Consider the following 24644-nt stretch of genomic DNA (forward strand, 5'->3'; position numbering starts at 1 on the left):
ACCTCCATCTGCACAAGTTCGACGAGAACGCCCTTAAGGTGATTCTCAGGAAGATGTACAAGCGTGCCCTCGATCTCCCAATAACCACGTCCAACCAGCGCTTTATGGGCCTGAGGATGGTAAACACTTTCGCAGAGCTCCGGGAGGCACACTTGATTAGCCAATACACGAGACTTTCGAACACTCCGTCAGGTCGCCGCCTATTAGCCCGACACACATCCACTACCCAACACAGACGGAGGAGCGCGTACGCATTCCAGAAGCATAGAGATACTTCTGCACGTGCTCCCTCTTCCGGCCAACATGACACGTGACGACCACAGTGGCAGGCGCCTTGCGCGGGTGGAGGCACTAGCCTGCCACTATGGGAACTAACACGGCATATTTTACGTGGACGCCTCCGGCCCTCAACGTGGGGTGTGGTACACGGCTGCAGTCGTCCATCAAAACATCGCGGTGAATGGTCTCACATTGAGAGCACAGGACATAACACGTGTGGAGGTAGCCGCCATCGCGCTAGCTGCTGCAGACCAGGACTTGCGCGTCATCATTACGGACTCGAGAGGGGCCTGCAGAAAAAATTGGCAGATCTCACGTACCTGGTAATCGACGTTATGCGAAGCATGCGGAGGGAAGGTGACTGTATTGCAATTTTTTATTGAGCGACTAGTCATACAACGACGCCAAATATATGAACAAATATTGCACGCACAGACATATATGTTGAAGACTTGCAGATGTTAATATAACCACTCATTTGAACTTGCGCAACGATGACCCTTGGAACATGCACAATAGCAACACCAGAAGCTGATAACAAGCGCTGATGCTCGCCAGCATGCTGGCCCTGGACGCTGCTACATAAATCAACTTCAGCGCATGACAACTAACCACAATTGACGTTAACCCGACGTGACGGCTGTATCAAAGGAGTACATATGTAATGTTTATAATATTAGGTAGGCAGCACTGCAATCACTATTGACGTTTCAAGAAGATTAGCGTCTATCGGAAAAGTAGTCTGGCGATCTGGCATAGCTCTGTGGTACAATGCTTCATTGCCACGCAAAATGCTTGGATTCGATTCCAGCTGGGACCATGACATGTATTTTTCGAAATAGTTGGGTTGATGCTACCGCTGTCAGGTATTACTTAACGCTCACGCGTTAAAATTGCCCAGGTGTGTCCTCGTCGTTCCTGGGTAGATACGAGGTGTCAATCACCTGTGGCACATACCCGCATATTATCGGCACATACCTGCCCGTCGGTATGTGCCACCATCTGGCGGAAAGAGTTTGATGACGTAGGTGACGGGATTGTGACAATATTCATGTCCTGACCAGCGCGGCGTACTTTTCAAACGATATTACCCACCCGTGCTAATTTTGGCTCACGATAAATTAAGGGAGTGACCACGAGAGCACCCAAACGTAAGTGGCTACATATATAGACAGATACGCTCAAAGTCGCCGAAGTTCACTAAGAAACGCTTCCCATTGAAAAAGTGCTTAACGATTTCGAGCACTTCGTGCTCAACTAAGGGAGAGCATTGGGCCGTCCCGACCACTTTGCGAAGCAAAGCCAAGAATTATTCACGTCTAGCGCCATTCATGATCGCAACGTAACGGCCGCTGCAATAGCATGTTAAAGTGAAAAGCCTGCGTGAAGGTTCTGGTTTGATTGGCTATTTTGTTCAGTGCATGTGAATATGGTATGACTCCAACGTAGCTCGAGCCTGTAAATCAAAGATGCGTTAGGTTTGATTTATATTTTTTACACCAACATCTCTCATCTTAATGCACACTGAATGTTCTTGAGGATGCAGCCAAACCATCTTTGCCACCCCAAGAAGAAGTATACGCTGACATAAAAGAAAATTGGCAGATCCCACGTACAGTGTGAATCGATGATGTGCGAAGCACGAATGAGAAAGGTTGATATGTCACTTTAAAATCAGCGCAACGTTACAAGGTGCAAGTAAATGATGCCGAACGTGACTTCCGTGTCATGATTATCATGTTTGGATGTTTCATTTAGCTTCGTCATCTATTCACGTCACGTAATACCAAATTTGATATATGTGAAGCCAACTAAACGGCAGCGAGCCCGCTATGAGCGTGGTATGTTGTCATGTTCTTACATGACACGCGTGTCAGGATTATCATGTTGGCACCATTCATACATTTCGTCATCCATTGACGTCACGTAACACCAGATTTCGTATATCTGGAGCTAGCAAAACGATAGCGAGTGCCCCATGACGGGCCCATAATACTGCAATGTAGCGTTGACGCGCGCGCTCACTGGACACAGCGATGCTACGTTAGGAAAACGCGAGCACTCTATAGTCTGACTGACGCCAGGCGCGACCGGCGCGACCAGCGTCCGTCGGCGCGGCCCGACAGCAACCGGCGCGAAATGCTACGTGCTGCATTTCGCGCTGATGCGTTACCCAGACAACACTGCGTCTCCCTCTTTTCGTGACGGAGGGACGCCGGACGCGCAGAAACGCGCATGCGTCTAAGCAACGCAGCACGGCGGCGCCACCAGTGTATATGGTAGGACCGGCGCCTGCATGGCGTGCGAACGCCGGCATGACGCGGCTAAATGAACGCCGGTGAGCACGCGCACCGCGTCACGTCGAAATGTATTGGCGTCTTGACTGTGGCATGTAGCCATGTTCTCACATGACACGCATCTCATGATTATCATCTTTGCATCAGTCACATACCTTCGTCATACATTGGCGTCACGTAATTCCAAACTTGATATGTGAAGCTAACGAAACGCCCGCGAGCGCATCATTAGTGTGGCATGTAGTCATGTTGTTACGTGACACCCATGTCGTGATTATCATGTTTGGATGTGTCATTTGCCTATTTCGTCTGTTCACGTCTTGTAATGCCGAGTTAGGTACATTAAAGCGAGCGAAACGGCCGCGAGCGCATCATGAGCGTAGAATGTAGTCATGTTTTTTTATGACATGCATCTCATGTTCATCATGTTTGCACCATCAGTCACATAACTTCGTCATCCATTCATGTACTGTAATACGAAATTTGGTATATGTGACGCTAGCGAAACGGCAGCGAGCGAATCATGAGCGTGACATGTAGTCATATTGTTACATGACACGCATGTCGTGATTTCCAGGTTAGGGTCTGTCACTTGTGTTGGTCATACAGTCATGTCATACCTTGCCAATTTTGCAACTTCTCATGTGAACAAAGCCACCGCAAGAGCAGCAAGGCCATGAAATCTAAATAATGACATTCATTGCATACATGTCATGATAGTCATGTTATGACAAGTCAAATATGTTCTTCATACAGTCATGTTATGCCATACCAAGTTTGGTATCGATACCATTATCGAAACGACCAGAAGAGCCAAACGTCGTAGGTGGCTAGACAGACAGACAGACAGACAGACAGACAGACAGACAGACAGACAGACAGACAGACAGACAGACAGACAGACAGACAGACAGACAGATAGATAGATAGATAGATAGATAGATAGATAGATAGATAGATAGATAGATAGATAGATAGATAGATAGATAGATAGATAGATAGATAGATAGATAGATAGATAGATAGATAGATAGATAGATAGATAGATAGATAGATAGATAGATAGATAGATCCTCAAAGTCACCGAAGTTCGCTAAGAAATGCTTCGCATTTAATATTAAACGGGGTTACGTACCATACCTGGCGTACTGCATCTTACAAAATAGTAATTACGTCGGGGCCCCCTCGATCCGTAGCATCATATGGGCTCCAGCTCACACGGGCCTCGAAGGCAATGAAACGGCAGGCGCCGCTGCCCGCACGCTCTCTCTCCGGGTAACGCCTTCAGACCCTTCCGAAATGGATCCCGAACCTAATCCGGCCTTAACATTTCGAGAACTAGCTGAATTCTATCGATTCGGCCACGCGATTTACGATAAACCCTGTAAGGGCTTCACAATGGCAGAGGAACGCTTACTCCTCCACCTTTACCCCAAACACTGCTGTGCCAGGCAGTTTTCAAATATCTTCATCCCGCGTGTACAGGAAAATGCCCGCACTGTGCGGAGAAGTCCTCTGACATCTTCCACGTGGTGTGGGCATGCCAATCAACTCTGCACCTCAGCCCAAAACCAAACCCCACCCGGGAGTACTGGGAGGCAGCCCTGCTCAGTTGTTCCGATCTGGCGAGCCAGAAGGCCCTGGTCAACCGAGCTCGAGTCGCGTTGGCTGCCAATGGACTCTTGCAACGAGGAGCCCTCCTAGTGTGTGAGAGGGATGGCCCACCCCAGGCCGTCTCCCTCTTACTCCTTGTATATATATATATATATATATATATATATATATATATATATATATATATATATATATATATATATATATATATATATATATATATATATATATATAGTTTTTCTCTCTCTCACTTGTGCGCAACAAATAAAGTGTGCAGTTGTGTGCAAATGAATGTGTTTATACTTTTTGTTCGGTGTTGCAATCACCAACGAATCTATATCAGCCCACATCCTGGCGCTAAACGAACGTCAAGATTAGTCAGGAATTTCCAGCTCGGGGCACTCGTATCCTGGACCAATCTCAGTGCAGAGACTGCCGAAATTTCCAGGAAAATCATACATTTTTTTTCACTTATGCTGAGAATTTCGTAGTCTCAGATAAAAACGTCACGCAGAGGTCAAAATGCTCGGACATTAGCTTGAAAAACATAAAATTTAAAGATTTTTCTACGCAAACTGCCGACGAAATTGCCGGACAGGCCTATCGCAGACTTTAAGGGTGTGTACAGTGGCGTGTAGAAGACTACCCGTTTTTTCAGAACGTGTATGAATTAAACAATACCGGCTATGATGGACAGATGCTGCTTGAGATTTGTCAAGTTGGACTCATTAAATGTTAAAGCATTACCGATTTTTCGTAAACCGGCTCCTAGTGAGACAGGCCCACGGGACGGCCCTATGCTCTCCTATAGAAGAGTACCAAGTACTTTAAATCGTTTGCCACTTTTTCTAAATACAGTGGTATGTACTCTACATCGTTAAGCACACATTCCCACCGTTGCTTCGTGTTGAGGCAACGCCAAGTTTTGCCTATGCGCAATTGTAGCAATGTAACATCCATTACGTATTGCCGCAAAAACTACAAGCCCTCGAGTGCCACGCACATCCCTGTCGTGAACCAAGCGAAACTCGAATAGCCCCGTTGGGACAAGCGAAGCCTGGTGCAGTGCACGTGCCAGCCCTGCACGCGCAAGAGCTCTGGCCTAGAGACCAGAGCACGCAACGAGCCGAAGAAAGCGAGGTTAGAGGCCAGTAGCTTGTGATATCGAGACTCTGCGTTCGCTCTGACGTCCTTGTTCAGTGTCAGTTACATCTGTGATGCCTTTCACCGTAGTAAGGAGCACGTACACGAGCTTTTGCCAAAAAAAAATCTATGCCCACGAAGTGAATGATGACGAGTGGGTAAAACTAGGCTATAAGTCCATAATATTAGTCTACGTTGATGTGGCCGACTACTATAAAGGATGGATTGGCGGCCGCATGCGCGCACGGACCAACGGATCGAAGGACGTACGCACGGACGTCCACGCGGACAGGATCAATGGGTAGGATGGAAGCACTGACTTTAGATGGTTTAAGCCCAGCTGTTTTGCACCTGCGCTTTGACTGTATACTACGGCAGACAGAAGGACATTGTGAGGTCTTGGACGCCAATTGGAACGAAATTTGGCAGTCCGCAAAAAGTCAACATATAGGTATACTCTAGCTAGAGCTAGTGCTACCTGCCAAAGGCAGAAATTCCTCGACGCTCGGGAGACGCGGGCGCTTCGCGAAGTGATCGGACGCGACGCTCATCGGCTCCGTCGATTTTCGGCTGGAACCGTGCTCTCTTCAATGTGGCTGCTCTAAAACTTAAGTGACTGCATCTGCCAAGTCAGCAAGATTCTGGGGACAGCGATCTCACCCAGGTACGCCCAATTTTCGGCCACTTCGAGCAACTTTGCATCACAACGTAGCGAACGAGCTAAGCCTCACGGCGGCGGCTCCGCCGCTGCTGGATGCGGAGACGCCGCTCGGTCAACTCCTCAACATGGCGCTGCCTGAACAACGTGGCTACGACCCTACGACTCTGTCGTGGTCGTATATCCCGACAAATCCATCAGACGACGGCCCATCTACCATTTCGGCGGAGCAAGCCGACATTTTTCAACTCGTCGAGGGTCGGCGTCGCCGCCGAAGAAACGCGGAAGGAGCGTCTGCATTGAAAACTCCTCTCAACAATTGAGCCACTGGAGACGCTCGCGCTCCATCTCCTAAAGCTCCACAAAAGACTTCACCAGTCTCCAAGTGGACGCCGAAACCAACGGTCAGGATGAATCCTGGCGACTACGTGATCGTGCTCAAGCCATGCATCACAGTAGCCCTCAAGGCAGCGTTTCAACAAGGTGAGCTCGGCGCTGCCATTTCCCAACTCATCGGAAGGCAGCACATGAATGACATCAGCATTTCTCCCAATTGGGAGCAAAACATCATCATCTGTGGCACGCAGAATAACGAGGTGGTTCAGAAACTGCTGTCGGACTTTCAAATCAACACCAGCAAAGGACCGCTGCCGCTTCGCGGTCACCTCAAGCTCACCGGTGATGTGTGTCGCGGCGTGATTTCTGTGCACAACCTCGAAACCAGTGCGTCTCTGAAACATAGTGTGCAGTGGCGTGGCGGTGTACTAGTCTATGCGCGCAAGCTGGGGAACTCCAACGTAGCTGTGTTGACTTTCGCGGGAAGAAACGTTCCGCGTTTCGTCCACTATAACGCAGAACTGACTCCCGTCAGGGAGTACAAGAAGACAGTGCCAGCGTGCTACCGCTGTGGTGCACTGGGGCACCGGGCGGATATCTGTCCCAACCCGGTCACCGAAAGATGCAGCCTTTGTGGCCAAAACGTGGGCGCTGGTCCTGAGGGGATGGCCCCCCACGAATGCAACCCAACGTGCATAGTTTGCGGGGGTCCGCACCTCACCAGCTCCCGCGAATGCACTGAAAAATTCATCAGGCTTCAGCAACCAGGGTCCAGGACATCGGGGACCCCAACAAAACCAAAGCACCGGTCAACTGGCAAAGCGCCAATTCCTGGCAAAGCAGCAACGGCAACGCTGCCACCTGGCGCGGCGGAATCTCCAGCTTTCGGCGCTCCATCTGGCAACGCTGCACGCAACCAACCCAAGGTGGGCAGTTGGGTGGAGGTCGCCTCCTCTCCCTCCTCTCTCTCCTCTCCACCTTCTTCTGCCACAAGCACTACCGAAACACGAAAACTCAGGCATGAGCTCGCCCTTTTGCGATCTCAGAATGAAAAACTAGCCAGCGAACTTGACTCGCTCAAAACCAATCTCACTACTAAACCCTCGTTGAGCGACGAAGAGGAAAATATAACAGACAGGGAGATTCCTACTACTGTAGAGAGTCGCGTCGCGGCCCTGGAGACCCAGGTGAATGCCATAGAAACACAATTGGCCGACCTCCCCAAAATTATCCACGACACCATCGCACGTCATATGGAGACTGTCATCGCACAGGTGACACAAACAGTAACTCACATTATCCAAAAGTGGATACAAGACAATCCACGCGTCCTCAAGCACGTAGGGCCAATTAGGGACGTTAATCGCCCCTCAAAATTTAACAGAGTGACTCCAGATGAGTCGGACTTTTCTGAAGACTCCAGTACGTCAGCACAGGGTGCTGGTGAACTGAGTAATCTTAACAACACAACCCCACCCTCTATCTCCGAACATGGCCTCCAACCCTAGGTCGCGAGCCAGAGCAACTCAGCCGTTGTTACTAACACAGTGGAACTGCAGAGGTCTCAAGAACCACAAGAAGCGGGCTCATTTCCGCCTCTATCTTGAGACCTTTGAGTTCCTCGTTGCCGTGGTTGCCCTTCAGGAACACGGCTCGGACGTCAAACTCACAAATTACACTACATTTCAACACAACCCGGAGACATGTATACTTGTTCACAAGCAATATACCGCCCAGGAAGTCACACTCCCCACAACACCGCCTTTCCCATACACAATGGTGTCGGTGCTGCCTATAAGGCGATCTGACCCACCTGTTCATATTTTAAACATTTACTGTCCCCCAAAGCTTAAGAACGTCACGTTCAGCGAAACTTTCACACAAGCTATGCAGGTGGCAGGACGGGACCCCCTCCTGATCGTCGGCGACTTCAATGCCCCAAGCAGGTTATGGGGTTACCCACGAGAGGACACGCGTGGAAGGAAGCTTGCGGAACTTCTTTCTACACTTGGACTCACCCTCCACACTGATCCCGCCAGCCCAACACGTGTAGGCAACTCTGTTCAACGAGATACTTGCCCGGACCTCACAATTACACGCAACATACGCCATGCCGACTGGCTGAACACACAGGACACTCTCGGTAGTGATCATTGTGTATTAAACACAACTGTGTACATGCGTCCATTAAAACGCCCACTTACACAAGCTCGTATTCCAGACTGGACAACTTTCCGCACCACTCTACCTATTGTAGACCCTCTCCAGTCGGGATACGACACCTGGTCTAAATCACTGACGTCTACACTGAAACAACACGAACAGCTGATACAGCTCACGGAAACTCAAACGGACGTGGACAACCACCTCCTCCATCTTTGGCAGGCCCGCCGCAGCCTCACCAAACGATGGAAAAAACAGAAACATAACAGACGCCTCAAGAAACGCATCCTAGAACTCACGGAGCAAGCTGCGGAATATGCTGCTCAGCTAGCCGACACTAACTGGGTGAACAGGTGCAACACGGCTGCACGCCAGATGTCTGGTCGCAACACGTGGCGCCTGTTTCACGCTCTCATCGATCCAACACAAACACGCACGGAAACTCAACGTCACTTACATAAGGTCATGCACAACTTTACAGGAACGACAACACAGCTGGCAAACACGCTCAGGGACCGATACCTGTGCACCACCAAGGACCCCTGGACGGCCGCTTACTCCTACGCAGGCAAAAAGAACACGCAGTTGGACATCCCCGTTCCAGCTCCACGACCTCCAGGCGGCCTTACGCAAGATGAAGCGTGGCACTGCACCAGGGCGTGACCAGGTTACGGTCAAACTGTTGGCCAATCTTCCCGACGCAGCCTACGCCACGCTCCTCAAATACATCAATAGCATTTGGGACGGAGAAACTCCTCTCCCTCTTGAATGGAAATCAGCTCTCGTGACCTTCATCCCGAAGACAGGTAAACCTATTGACGTGGAGAACCTTCGCCCCATCTCCCTCACGTCTTGTGTCGGCAAGCTGATGGAAACGATGGTGCGCGACAGACTCTCCGAGTTTCTAGAAACACAGCACACTTTTGCGGACACCATGTTTAAATTCCGCCCTCAGAAGTCAGCCCAGGATATACTTCTACAGCTCCACCATGACATATTAGATCCTGTTGAATGCCCCCACAATGACAAGGTAGTCCTGGCCTTGGATCTTAAAGGGGCATTCGACAACGTGAAGCATGAGGTAATCCTTGACCACCTCAGTCAGACCAACTGTGGTTATAAAACATTCAATTATGTTAGACAATTTCTTACAGACCGTCGAGCCTACATACGCATACAAGATGAGGAACATGGGCCTTACGTCATCGGCTCGAGGGGAACTCCTCAAGGCGCGGTCCTCTCTCCCCTCCTATTTAATATAGCCATGCTTCATCTTCCCCCCAAATTGGCTTCTTTACCAGGGATACATCACGCTCTTTACGCGGATAATATCACGATCTGGGCCACGCAAGGTAACCTGGGTCACATGGAGTCATGCCTGCAAGCAGCAGCGACTGTAGTCGACGACTACGCAACCTACTGCGGACTCCAGTGTGCCCCGGCTAAGTCAGAATTTGTGCACGTACGTCCCTCCCCTCAGGACACAACTCAGCTCCATATCAGTCTTCCCTCGGGACCGATCCGTGAGGCCAAGGAGATCCGCGTCCTTGGCCTCTTCATACACCACCAACGCAAGGCCGACACCACAATAGCCAAACTTCGCACGGTGGGAGACCAGGTGGGCCGTATGGTCCGCCGGGTCTCCAACAAGCGGGGCGGATTACGAAGCAGGGATGCAATGCGGCTTGCTCATGCTTTCGTAACGAGTAGAATACTCTACTCGACTCCCTACTTGCACCTACGCAAACACGAGGATGATCAACTCGAGGTCATCCACCGTAAAGTTATCAAGCGGGCTCTCGACCTCCCTATCACCACGTCCAACCAGAGACTTCTGACCCTAGGCGTGGTGAATACCTACCGGGAACTTCGAGAAGCCCACCTCGTTCACCAATACACGCGCCTTGCACAGACCCATTCCGGTCGCCGCCTCTTGGACCGAATACACATCAAACACGATTACTATATTGAGGAAAGGGTGAGAGTGCCAGAACCTTGGAGACGCGCCCTCCGGGTCCGACCCCTTCCCCGCAACATGTCCAAAGAAAACCACAGTGGTCGCCGCCAGGCGCGCGCGGAAGCGTTGCAGCGACACTTCGGTCAAGAGGAACACGTGTGCTAAATGGACGTTGCCGGCCCGCACCATGGGGGGTGGTATACTGCCGCAGTCATACACAACGCAAACACCGTAAACGGGTTCACTTTCAAAGCCTACAGCGCAACACACGCGGAGGAGGTTGCCATCGCTCTGGCTCTCACCTATCCCTCTTCTAAACATATCATCACCGACTCACGAGGGGCCTGTCGGAACTATCAGCTAGGGTGGGCTTCACCGCTTGCTCAGCGCATACTGGAACCTAGCTGCCGATACGTTAATCCAACTCCGCGAAATCTCGTTTGGGCACCCGGTCACCAAGGACTCAGGGGTAACGAACAGGCCGATCAGGCCGCCCGCGCACTCTCTTCCCGGGCTATCTCCCTGTCTTTGGAAGCCTACTCGCAATCAGACAATTCGGCCCTTTCATTCAAAGATATTACCAATTACTACAAGGAGGAGCACCGGCGCTATCCAGACCCTTGTAAGGGACTGCATCGCGCTGACGAGCGCCTCCTTTTAAAACTGTTTACCAATACCGTACTGTGCCCGGCGGTGCTAAAACATTTCAATTCATCCTTTGATGGCACGTGCCAGTTCTGTGGTGAGGTGGCTGACACCTTTCACATCGTCTGGGCGTGCCAGTCTAATCCATCTATCCCCCCCAACCCCAATCCCACGAAAGAGGACTGGGAGGCGGCCCTGCTCGGCTGTCAAGACCTGAAGGCCCAAGAGGCTCTGGTTCAACGGGCGCGAGCGGCGTTGCTTGCCAATGGAGCCCCGGAATAGGGGTTCCACCTAGTGCTGTGAGGGTAGGAGGCCAATAAGGCCCCAACCCAATCACCTCTCTGTAACCATTTAATGGTTATTAAATGTTTTCACCACCACCACCACCCCCTGCCAAATGTCGTCTTCCAAATACAAGCGCTTACCTTAGAGAAAAAGCTTGCAAACGACGGTGTTCTTTGAGACCGAAACTAGAAAAAACGACGCCATTAAGGCTGACCGGAAATGACGTAAACGACAGAAAAATCGTCTACTCCACGCACCTCGAGCACGCACATCGTGGACGCGCCCGTAAGTGTGTGTGTTTTATTTTTCTATATTAACTTAAAAAAGCTGCGTGAACATGCCTCTTATCGAACGCTGGTCCGAGCTTCCCACTGGTGGGTTTGCAGTGTCTGACTCAAGGAGGTTTAAAAAGAAAATGGCAGCATATCCACGGGGTGAATGATGGAGAGTGGGGTGAAGCATCCGTCCGTCCATTTGTTCTTGCTTCCATCCGCCCATGCGTCCGTCAGTGTGACCATCCGTGCGTCCATTCGCCCGTCCGTGCGTGCGTCTGTTCGTGCGTTCGCACGCCCATCTGTGCGTCCGTCCCTGCGTTCGTCCATGCATACGCCCCTGCGTCCGTCCATGCGTCCATTCGTCCGTGCAGCCATCTGTGCGTCCGTCCATGCATCTGTCTGTGTGTCCGTTCGTCCACCTATTCAACACTCCAAATAACTACATCTTGCATCTTCTCATCATATATTCCCCATATAGAAGCAGCGCCATCCAGCGGACATTCCAAGGACTGAACGAGAGGAGGCACACGCACACTTTCTTACGGCTTGCGCTTCGTGTCTACTCCCCACCTTTAACCACCTCGTGTTCATGGTATATACTAGTTCACTGTATTCGTGGCACTGCGGCCCAACGCTCGCTAAACCTTTCTAAAACCAAGAAGGTTACGCCCAGCGAGTATAACGTAGCAACCTTTTCCTGTCAGATAGTGCTCAATGTACATTCCGATGGCTGCTAATGGGAAATGAGAGACAGGAGAATTCGGCTTTAGTTAACGCGCACGCTGCGAATTTTTTATTATTTCAACAACGCACAGAAGAAGTCTCTCACCGGCACCACCTTGGAGGTCAAAATTTAAGACTGGTTACACACTACGACTACGACTACGAGGGACGAACAGGTGCCGCTATAAAAAGCTTCGCCCCTAAAAAATTGCTGGTAGGGAAGCACTCGCAATGCTTTGCCAGTAGTAGTGAAGCCTTGTTTTGCCCTCTAAAGCTCTCAGAAACATGCTATTTTCTGGTGGTGTCTATTTAGATATCACGTGACTTCGATTTGTTAGTCTGAAGGGTGCGTCAATTGTAAATTAAAAGATATGTGTTTCCGAATAAATAATCTACAGCGACTATTTTCGTTGACTTCATGTCCAATAAAATTTGGCTTGAATTCGAGGCTTACTAAACAAAACTAGTAACACGAGGACGCACTTTGAGCACTATCCGACCCTAAAAGATTGCCACGTTGAACTCGTTGGGCTTGATGCAGGCTGTGTGACGGTCACCATCCCACGGCAGACAAAGAGTGCAAGAACAGGTTCTTAGTGCCATACGTCGTCAGACGCAGACGTTGGGAAAGATCGCGAGCAGCCGCAGAAGCCCGGGACGCATCAATCACATCGAGTCCAGACATCAATGACAAGCAGCTTATTCCAGCCTACGGGACCCAGAGCATCCAGACTACTCAAGAACAGCAAAGGCGGCCCCACTACAGGGGGAGGTCGCGTTCCAGAAGAGGTTCTAGACCCAAGGCCCGCTCCCAATCGCGGGGGCGCTCGAGTTCTCAAGGTCACCATCACGGTCGAGATCAGCCTGGGCGGCACCCGAATGGCCAGCTGCCTGGCGTAAAGTTCGAGATCACGGCTTCACACCCGGGGAGGACGCCTGCAGTTGCATCGAAAGGCAGCTGGGCTGAGCAAGTGCGCAACGGCGCGGCAGAGGTGATGACAGGTAAGCTGCCAGAGCATAATATAATTGCACAGCTAGAGCAAGAAAACGCGAGACTTACAAAATCGAATGAGAGGCTATCAGCTGAGTTAGAGGAAATTAAAATTCTTCTCACTAAGCTAACCAGCGCGCAGTATTCACAGCCAATGCCTCAGCCAGTCGATGTCCCTGTGGCTGAAAACGTGGGAGACTCGAGAAACACAAAAAAGACGGCAGTTATGGCAGAACACGTGGAAGCACACCAAACGAGCATGTCAGATATGAAGGAGGTCCTTGACACGCTCAGCAAAGTAGTAGCCAATCTTAGCGAGCAGATGGGTAGGCTACAGTCAAGCGTGGCGGCACTGGAAGAGCATATGACTTTGCGCATTACACAGGTCGAAGCATATATGCACAATACAGCAAGGCCTCCTCATGCACCAAACTCACCCCTTCGGCCACCAATACTAGTGGTACCAAACCTGTCGACAGGTGCAGCATCAGGCTCTGGCCGCCCATGTAATAACCATGATGGCAGCACTACGTGAAGCATTTCGTATCTGGCAATGGAACTGTAGAGGTTACCTTAAAAAGACGGCAGCCCTACAGCAGTATATCAGGAGCAGCCAAGAAAAGCCTCATAATATATTATTACAAGAAACCCTTTCACCGCAAGCAACGTCGCCTGGATTCCGGCCTGTAATTGGGGATACTGAAGGGAGGGGAGTCTGCACCTTCGTATGCAACAAACTAACGCACGTAACCCACGACCTCAAGATAGAAGCAGGCCGGTTGGAACACGTCATGGTAGAGATCGTGCCAGGCACCAGCAACCGTCAGAGCATTTTCATTCTTAATATATACAGCAGTCCAAAGGAACAAAAGCAAGGGTTCAAGACGGTTCTAAAGAAAGCTGTTAATATCGCCGGGGAATATCCACTCGTCATAGCAGGTGATTTCAACGCCCCTCATCATACATGGGGTTACAAGTACAACACTGGGAAAATAAATCGACTTTGGCAAAGTGCCAGTGAACTTGATCTCACCCTAATCACAGACCCCAGCCTACCAACAAGGCTTGGTACATCTTGCTGCAGGGATTACACCCCGGACCTTACATTTGTAAGGAACATCAAGAAGGCCCAGTGGATGAACCTTGCTGTAGACCTAGGGAGTGACCACTGCATTCTTGCCACTACCTTCTCCGTGGAGCGTAAAAAGCAGAAAGAATTCCACTTCACAGACTGGGATAAGTTCAGGAAGATAAGGATGGAAAGGGAACAAGATGGCCACAGTCAAGGCTTGGAGCAGTGGGTCAAACAGATTAAAGATGACATCAAATACGTCTCTTCCACCATTACCACAGATTTTCCGGTTGAAAGAATGGATAGCCGGATCGCTCATCTTCTTGAGGCAAAGCTAGCACTACTGAACCGTTGGAAGCGCCTGAACCGAAGACTGAGGAAGAAGATAACTGAGGTAAACAGATCAGTCGAGGAACATTGTCGCGCACTATCCAGGCAGCAATGGGACGAAATCTGCAACTCTGTCGATGGTCAGATGTGCAATGGCAAGACATGGAATATGTTAAAGCATCTCCTCAACGAAAACACCACTAAAACAAATCAAAAGCATGTTATCGCTCGAATTTTGCACAAAGAGATAGGGCGCACTACAGAAAAGCAAGTTGTGCAGTGGATCGTGCATAAGTACCTACCAATCAAAAGAGGATTGGCACCACCAAGTAGACAGTACAAGGGCAGGCCCAATCCAGGTCTTGAGGGCGACTTTAACATCGAAGAGATCAGAAGAGCCTTGCATGATCTCAACGGCAGGTCGGCCCCTGGCCCGGACGGTATATCAAACAAGGCCCTTCGTAACCTTGATGATGATTCAATTGAAACCCTGAAGGATATGATCAATGCAGCATGGAAAGAAAGCAGGGTGCCAGAGCAGTGGAAGCTGGCCAGGACGATCCTTATTCCTAAGCCGGGAAAGCCCCCTAACTTGGACTACATGAGGCCAATATCCTTGACATCATGTATCGGCAAGGCTGCAGAACATGCCATACTGCACAGGACAAAAGAGTACTTGGAAGATAACGACATATATACACACAATATGGTTGGATTCAGGGCAGGGCTATTCACACAAGATGCATTGAAGCTTATCAAACACCAGGTCATCGACAACGAAACGAGAGACGTGAGAGCCATTCTGTGTCTAGATCTAGAAAAGGCATTTGACAACATCCACCACTATTCATACTCGAAGCAATTTCCAAGCTTGGTCTGGGGAAAGCATTCTATGACTACGTATGGTCCTTTCTTACAGATCGGAGAGCCGTGATGAAGATTGCAGATATCGAGACCGCAGCAATCGAACTAGAAGCAAAGGGCATGCCGCAAGAGGCAAAGATTTCACCAATGCTGTTCAACATTGCCATGATTGGACTGTCAAAGAAATTATCGAACATTGAAGGATTGAAGCACAGCATCTACGCAGATGACATTACCATCTGGTGCACAGGTGGAAGCGAGGGGCAGATTGAGAGCGCCCTGCAAGAGGCGATTGACACCGTAGAAGAGTACCTTCGTCCTTCTGGGCTCAAGTGCTCCTCGAGTAAGTCAGAACTTTTACTGTATAGGACTGCACGCCGGGGACCGAAACCCAGGGGATGGAAGCCGTTAAACCAGATGGACATCCACCTCCGTAAAAATCAAGGGAATTCCATCCAGAGGGCCGACTCCATCAAAGTCCTGGGCATGCTGATAGAGTCTACCGGCACCAACAGCAAATCTATAGCCAAGTTAACTTGGAAAACAGACAGTGCGGTGCACCTCATACGCAGAGTGGCCAACAAAAGAAATGGGATCAAGGAAGACACCTCATCAGGTTGGTGCATGCGTTTGTTCTAAGCCACTTCTCGTACGAGGCAGCAATGCACAACTGGTGAAGAGCAGAGTCCGAGACACTGAATGTGCTCCTCAGGAAAGTTATCAAGAAGGTCCTGGGCCTACCCATACATACGAGCACCGAGCGTCTGCTTGAGCTTGGCATTCACAACATGCTCGAAGAAATAGCAGAAGCCCAAGAGAGAGCACAGTTTGCAAGGTTATCTACAACAAGGTCGGGGACAATGATCCTGCAGGAGCTCGGCCAACACCCAATGGCAATCAGGCACAATTACAATGATATCCCCGACAACATCAGGGAGAATATCACGGTGTCTCCTATACCAAGAAATATGCATCCAGAACACAACGTTGGAAGAAGAGTAGCGAGGGCCAGGACTATACTTCGTCAAGTCTCAAACGAGGAACGAGGAGTCGTATTTGTTGACGCGGCTTCCTACGCCAATGGGAAAACGTTTGTGGCAGTGGTGGTCTATGGGGCTGGCCATGTCGTCAACTCAGCAACGGTCAAGACGAAAGACCCAATCATTGCGGAACAGGTGGCCATCGCCTTAGCACTCAAGATGGATAACATTGAAGTCGTCTACAGTGATTCTATGGCATCACTACGGGCGTTCGCCAAGGGGACGGTCTCTGAACAAACGCTGAGAATACTGCAAGGCAAGAACATAACGCATCATCTTCTGAGTTTGTTCCCAGGTCACCTTGGGCAAATCAACGATTCCCCTTCCAATCTCAATGAAGCAGCACACGAGGCGGTGCGAAAACTCTCCAACCGCGCCTCCCCGGGGATGCGTTCTACCGGTGAAGGGGATAACCGGGAAATTCTTACAACATATAACGAGCTCACTAAACATTTCTACCTGTCTAGAAGGATTTTCCCTCCACCTCACAAAAATCTAACCCAGCCCCAAGCACTTACATTAAGGCTTTTGCAAACGCGGATGTACCCTAATTTGAAAATGTTACACATCATGTACCCTGACTTATACCCAAGTAATCTTTGTCCACATTGTGGGGAAATAGCTTCATTAGAACACATGCTCTGGTAGTGCACCAAATTCGCTCATATATCGAACATCACCTCTGCCAGATGGGAGGCGGCAATCCGCAGCTCATCCTTGGCAGATCAGCTCTGGGCTGTCCACCAAGCCCGCGAGGCGGCTGAGGAGCTTGGCATCTCAGTCCCCACGTGGGAGCTGCCCGCAGCACAGTGATCTGTGTTTTGGAGGACCAAATAAAAGTTTATTCAATCCAATCCAACTCACTGGGCTTGCATGGAAAACGCTCCTTCCCGAACGTCAACAGCTCATCATGCCCCTAGTAAGATGGCTGCCGCATCCGCCATCTTACGGTGGGCATGGCTTCACTCGTGGACAAGAATTTCCACTTCAGCATTTTTTTTAACATTTGGTGTGCATGACACAATTTATTCAGATTCCAAGACAACTATCACGGCATTTCAAATACGTACAGTGACTCCCCAGGTCCTACGGATGCTTAAAAATGTCAAAGACCTCAAAAATCACTCATAGGTATGGTTTCCTGCACACCTTGGACGAATCGAGGGTGCTTCGATCAATACAAACGAGGAGGCGCATTCGGCTGAACAAAGTTTGACTGACAATGTGCCGGGTGACGCGTCATTTCTTGGGTGATCCAAGCCACTCTGCACGCACAACGAGATATGTAAGCACAACGAGAAGAGTGCTGCCCCTGCCACACTCCTCACTGTACAGAGCCGAAGCTGTGACCCTCAGACTTCTCCCAACAAGAACCTACCCAAGCCCTGCGGCACTGGACACGAATGGTTCTTGAGCCCGGATTGCCCCTTGTGTGGCGGTTATGCGGACTTCGAGCATGTCCTGCAGTGTACATTTGCCAGTCTTTCTTTCCAAGAAGAGGAAATGAACAAGCTGATTAAGGCCCAGGACCTCACCTCTCAAATCCTGGCCGTCCAGAGGGCCCACGCGAGGGTGGTCAGGTTTAACCTGACCGTCCCCGACTGGGCCTAGCCAGGTGATGCTGAGTTAACTCGCGTCTATTGTGGAGCTAATAAAGCTATATCACTCACCTAGATATTAAGGCTTCTTAAGGAAACTCGTCTTACGAAGCACACGTCGAGAGTTAGCTGGCTCGAGAAGTTACCCACGTTAAACGGGCAGGGTATCCGTTAGGCTCACGCCGCTTTTAGATCGAAGCTCCTTGATGTCAAGGCTTGTGCGTTAGCGACGTTGGCGCGCGCCGTAGCCGTGATGAAGCTTATGATGACGAAGATGAAGATGATGATGACCACGGAAAACGACTGACTTGTGCGGTATCTGACGACTCGATATGCTCTACGGTGCATTTTGTATCACTGGAAGCAACCAACAACCACTAGGGGAACTTGCACAGACCTCATCCTTGCCAACTTCAGGCTATATCTGATGCAACAAAGCAATAGTTATGAAGGCAAAATTAAATTCACTAATCAACACAACAAACCAGGTATGACCAAACATTACTGTACACCGCCTTGTCACTTATTTTCATGCGTAAGTGGTTAAAGTCACGAGTGATTTGTGGAAACACCAAACGATCCCACTGCTTCGCCCTCTCATCATTCTATTCATATATATTCCGTGTTGTTGTTGTTTTTTTCTTGCAAACACACCAACCTCTTAATTTGCCCCAGGTAAGATGGTGGATTTTTGGATTCACTCCAGCCAAGTTATTAATCCTCCTTGTCTTAAACGTAGCTCCAAATAATAATAATAATAATAATAATAATAATATGCATGGTTTACGTCCAAGGCCACGATATGACTTTAGAGATGCCGTAGCGGAATGCTCCGGAAATGTCGACCATCTGGGGTTCTTTAAAGTGCACCTAAATAAAAGCGCGCGGGCCTCAAACATTTTGGTCTCCATTGAAAATGCAGCTTCCGCAGCCTGGATTCGTTCCCGCGACCTTCGGGTTAGCAGTCGAGCGCCATAACCGCTCGACCACCGCGGCGAGAGGATTATGAAGGATGCTGTAGAGGAGGGCTCTGAAAGTTTACACCACCTGGTGTTCTTTACCATGCACTGCCATACAACGTAGTTCCTGATAGACATTCCAGGACAGCCTTACAGGGCCGCCATGATGCCCGACCACTTGATGCGTGCGGGAAATCACTCACCTTAGTTCTCGGCGGAGGCAGTTTCTGGTGCGACATTCGCGCCGAGTCACTCGCAATCCGAACGTATCCCGTGAGGGCGAAGGTGGTCTATGCGCGCGGTCCCACAACAGGCACTTCACGCGGCCTCCGGACGACGGCCTCTTCCCGCACGCAGCCGGCGTCGGTCTGTTGAGAGCGCGGACGTCATGGGCGCTAGTAGGGCACGGAACGCTTCGAAGAACGAGGCTCGTTCGCGCGACTTTGATGCGCATTTTATAACTCCCACGGCGCGTTTATACCTATAGACGGAAACGAGCAATCGTCCCATCAAAAAGCCATTCCGGGCGGCAATTTTGCAACTCGCGATGGTTAAGCCAAAGGCGGCCATCAATATGCAATGGCGGCCCGGGCGCGTTTATGATCGCGCCGTATACAGACCGTTGAGAAGGCGATTCCCGAGCGCCTTTTACTTCGCTCGGAAATGGCCCTCTACGGGAGGACGTTACTGCGCCCCCTTTGTGTCAAGATGTGCCACTTCGCGCGTTCCGTTATCCGCCGCCATGCCGCCCGCACCGCACGCGAAGTCGCCAGCTTCGAAAGGAGATATGTATGCGTCCCGATATCCGACGGAACACGCAAGCTCATGAGCCGCAGCCCCGTGCAGGTGCGGAAACATATGTGTAATACTGGCTAACGAGTGGGCATAAACGTTAACGTCCTTCTATAAAGTTTAGCAACATATACGAAATGAAGGACTATTGTAGTTATGTTTAATTGGCTCGTCAGTGCCAGCCGTGTGAATATAATGGGAAATAATTATACAAGATTGCCATGAAGTAAAGTAATTACTACAGCAGGGATATGTGTATCGTTTTATGTGCTAGCAGAAGATATGGTGAAAGGATAAGACAGGCAGAGTCATCGCTGAAATTGTCGCCATGAATACACCATTAAGGTAAAGTGTGTGTCAAAACAGAAGAAAAGAGAGGTGATAAAGAAAAGAGCACCTCGTTCAGTTTGCTACCCTTCACGTGGGGTGAGAATGGGAGAGGAGTATAAAGAAAGAGAGAGAAGGTTGGCCAGTCGCTTCTTTAGCGTTCAAGGTTTGCGAGAAGGTTCGTACAGACTTCGGGGCTAATACTGTGGGCGACCACGCGCTCACGCTTATTTCTTGAGATCATGGACGATCATCGAATCTGCAACAGCGCGCTTTTGATCAAAGCGGATGAGTTGTGATAGAGCGTGATTGATGGTCTCTTCACATTTTCATTTATAACAAGCGGATGTGAGAGAGGACAAAGAAATGGCAGATCCCACATAGACTTATTTAACGCAATCGTCGAATGTACGTGTTCGGTATATAGTTGTTTAGAAAAAAAAAAAAGGTCGATTGGATGATGCTCTGTGTCACTCATAACATGCGCACCTCGGACTGTGAAAAAGAAGAATTTCATTAATTTTCACTTCTAGTACGTGTTTTCGAAGATGCAGGAAACTCTGAAAATATTTTTTATCTTGATGTCGTGTTGAAATGTGGGCGTTGTTCAGCAGTTCATTGTGCGCCGAGGTATGTTGCCATGCTGTGACTCTTCATTACCGCAACCATATCATCTGCTATAGTCTATCGGCCAGCTATATTTCAATAGTAATAACTGTTGCGGTTTGACGTGTGATTAGGAGGGACGCCGCAGTGGAAAGCTCCGGAAATTCTGACCACCTGATGTTCTTGAACGTGCGCCTGAATTCAAGTAAATGGGTATCAAACATTTTCGCCTCAATCAGACCGGGATTCAATCCCGCAACCTTCTAGTTGGAAGCCGAGCACCATAAGTACTAGGCCATCATTGCGGATGGCAGACGTACTTCGAGGAATTGGATTAACATTTTGCGTTATTGAGATTTATTTAGTTCGATTAAATTTAATAAGGCCGAAGCCTTGTGTGTCTCATCTGTCGAAAAATCCGACCAGTCCCGCCAAGAATGCTTAGCATTCTTACCGGAAGAAAGCTGAGCATTCTTCAAGACCAGCCAAGCAGTCCTGGGTGTACCAGTATTTTCAATGCTAGACGAGTTGTTTTAATGTTTTATATTTAAGGGTTGCTCCACTTAAGCTGACAGCCCGACAGTGTAACACAGCGAAGAATATGCATTTTTTCGTCCCCCTCCGTAGCAGTGAGCTTGGAACACGTTCCAGAAATACATTTCTATCTGTTGGTACTTATATTTCAGCAACGGTTAATATGCCGTGAACATTCTTTGGTATGCCACCTGTTATATAAGACCTGCATGGATGGGAAAAGAAAAAGAGCAAGCGTGACGTTACGCAGGCAGACTTGACAAGCCGTATCGTTTTGAAGCCAGCGCTGTAAGGCCTACACGTGATCTTTGGCGCAAGATCATGCCTGCAACGAGACTTGCCGATACTTCGGTGTACGGCACTCGGTATCGTTTAATAGAAACCCGCTTGTCCGGCGCAGACCGGCCAGCTCACTCAGGTGGTTCAAAAACTAAGCACCACCGAGAGTACTGTGACCTACCGCAAGCGCCTGCGTTTCGAACACGTGTTAGGTCAACAAGGTGGGCTTCCCTCGTGAGACGTAATGTTCCCTCCTTTCTTTTTCTTCCTCCATGCCTGCGTGCCCAATGACCGTGCGAACCAGTTTTTAGAAGCGAAGCAGTTCTTTGCTTAGCCTGTGTAACGCTGTCCCGTGTATCCACACAACCCCCTCACCGCCGGTGTTGGAGCGGTGCCAATCAGGTTGAGTGGCAGCTGCGCGTAGACGCCACTCTCTCTCTCACGTGCAGCAGCTCCCGGCTCCTCCTCCCGCTCGCAACACACTTCTCTCGTTTCACCCTCTCCACCACCCGCAACGCTCGACCACACGTCGAGTGGTAAACTCACTTTCAGCTCGTTTATTTTAGATTAGATTTACATGAAACCCAACTCACCTCCCATATTTGCGTTTCAAACAAACACTTACTCGAGCAAGCGTACGCTACACCGAGTTTCGCTTCAAACCGTCCTTCCAGCACCCACGTCGACGCCCATTCAAACTGGGTCAACGCCGTGCGCACCACAGCTGCTTCACATCTCATCAGGGTTCCCTTCGAGGAGATGGTCCACAATCATATCTCCTTGCAGATGTGAAGAATTTCGCTATCGCTGTCGTCTGTGCTGCTGCTTGTGAACCTATCGCTTCACGTGCTTCATGTCAGTCTTGTGGTTTATAACATGGTTATACAAAGTGGTAATCAAAGTTGTAAAAGACTATGTCTACTTAGGGCAGGTAATAACCGCGGAGCTAAACCACGAGATTGAAGTGACTAGAATAATTTGAATGGGATGGAACACATTTGGCAAGCACTCTCAAATTATGACAGGTAGATTGCCACTATTCCTCAAGAGGAAGGTATATGACAGCTGTATCGTGCCTATACTTAGCTACGGAGCAGAAAACTTGAAGACTTACAGAGAGGGTTCAGATTAAATTGAGGACGACGCAGCGAGCAATGGAAAGAAAAATGATATAGGTGTAACCTTAAGAGCCAAGAAGAGAGCAGAGTAGATTAGGGAACAAACGGGGGTTAAGGATATCATAGTTGAAATCAAGAAGTTTGATTGATTGATTGATTGATTGATTGATTGATTGATTGATTGATTGATTGATTGATTGATTGATTGATTGATTGATTTGTGGGGTTTAACGTCCCAAAACCACTATATGATTATGAGAGACACCGTAGTGGAGGGCTCCGGAAATTTCGACCACCTGGGGTTCTTTAACGTGCGCCCAAATCTGAGTAAACGGGCCTACAACATTTCCGCCTCCATTGGAAATGCAGCCGCCACAGCCGGGATTTGATCCCGCAACCTGCGGGTCAGCAGCCGAGTACCTTATAGCCACTAGACCACCGTGGCGGGGCGAAATCAACAAGAGGAAATGGACATGGGCCGGGCATGTAGCACATAAACAGGATAACCGCTGGTCATTAAGGGTAACTAACTGGATTCCCAGAGAAGGCAAGCGGGTTAGGGGGAGACAGGAGATTAGGTGGGCAGATGAGATTAAGAAGTTTGCGGGTATAAATTGGCAGCAGAAAGCACACGACCGTGTTTACATGGCGGAACATGGGAGAGGCCTTTGTCCTGCAGTGGACGTAGTCAGGCTGATGATAATGATAATAATGATAATAATACAAAGTGCTTCAGTTAACTTAAGCCAGAGTTCAAAAATATATGCCAAACCACTCAATTATGGCACGCCAAGTAGGTTACATGTTGCTGACTGCTTCACCAAGGAAATCAAAGTGCTTGTATATTCTGTCTTCTTGCTTAATTAGGCAAGATTTCCAACCAACATCCAAATCAGTAAAATTGGGCACAAATTTCCAAGAAGGAAGTTCTACAACCGCTTGAAAAACTTCCGATTCGACAGTTTCCAACTTTGCATCAGTTAAGCATTAGTTTGTTTACTTTTTCTGCTTACTGCAGATGCCAGTGAAATACAGAAAAAGAAACCATGTGACGTTCTCGCTTTCGCGCTGTGAATGCAGTGGTCGCTGACGTTCCGTATGCAAACGACTGTTAGGTCTGCTGCCACTTAGAAAGCTACAAAACAGCGACGGTCCTTGCAACAGTTCTATTACACCCGTGTTACTTGCGCCAGCACAAGCGGTTATCACTGCATCCACTGCCGTCACGAACCTCCGCGAAAGCAGCGTATCGCATGTACATCAACTGTTTGGTATAGCCCTGAAATGACGGCTCCTGACGCCGTGAAGCTCTCGCTGAGTGGTATCCCGTCCTCGGACTCCTGCGACCGTGTTCATCTTTATCTATCTTCTCTTTACCTTTGTATGTGGATGTCCTCATCTCCATGCCTATCCCGTTTCATCCCTCTTTACCCCCATCCCTCGTGAGCTACTCATATGCAGTTGCGGGGATTTTTTTTATTTTCTTTTCATCTCTTTTTGCCCCGCCGCGGTGGTCTAGTGGCTAAGGTACTCGGCTGCTGACCCGCAGGGCGCGGGTTCGAATCCCGGCTGCGGCGGCTGCATTTCCCATGGAGGCGGAAATGTTGTAGGCCCGTGTGCTCAGATTTGGGTGCACGTTAAAGAACCCCAGGTGGTCGAAATTTCCGGAGCCCTCCACTACGGCGTCTCTCATAATCATATAGTGGTTTTGGGACGTTAAACCCCACATATCAATCAATCAATTTTCATCTCTTTTAAG

The 24644-nt window shown here is 49.4% G+C and overlaps 1 pseudogene; it reads left to right on the forward strand.

Annotated features, from left to right (window-relative positions):
* The first annotated feature begins 303 nt into the window (after window positions 1-303).
* On the forward strand, window positions 304-22005 carry LOC142814417 (uncharacterized; annotated as a pseudogene).
* The last annotated feature ends 2639 nt before the right edge of the window (window positions 22006-24644 follow it).

Source organism: Rhipicephalus microplus, chromosome 4 (genome assembly GCF_043290135.1).
Source record: "Rhipicephalus microplus isolate Deutch F79 chromosome 4, USDA_Rmic, whole genome shotgun sequence".
NCBI classification, from domain to species: Eukaryota; Metazoa; Arthropoda; class Arachnida; order Ixodida; family Ixodidae; genus Rhipicephalus; species Rhipicephalus microplus.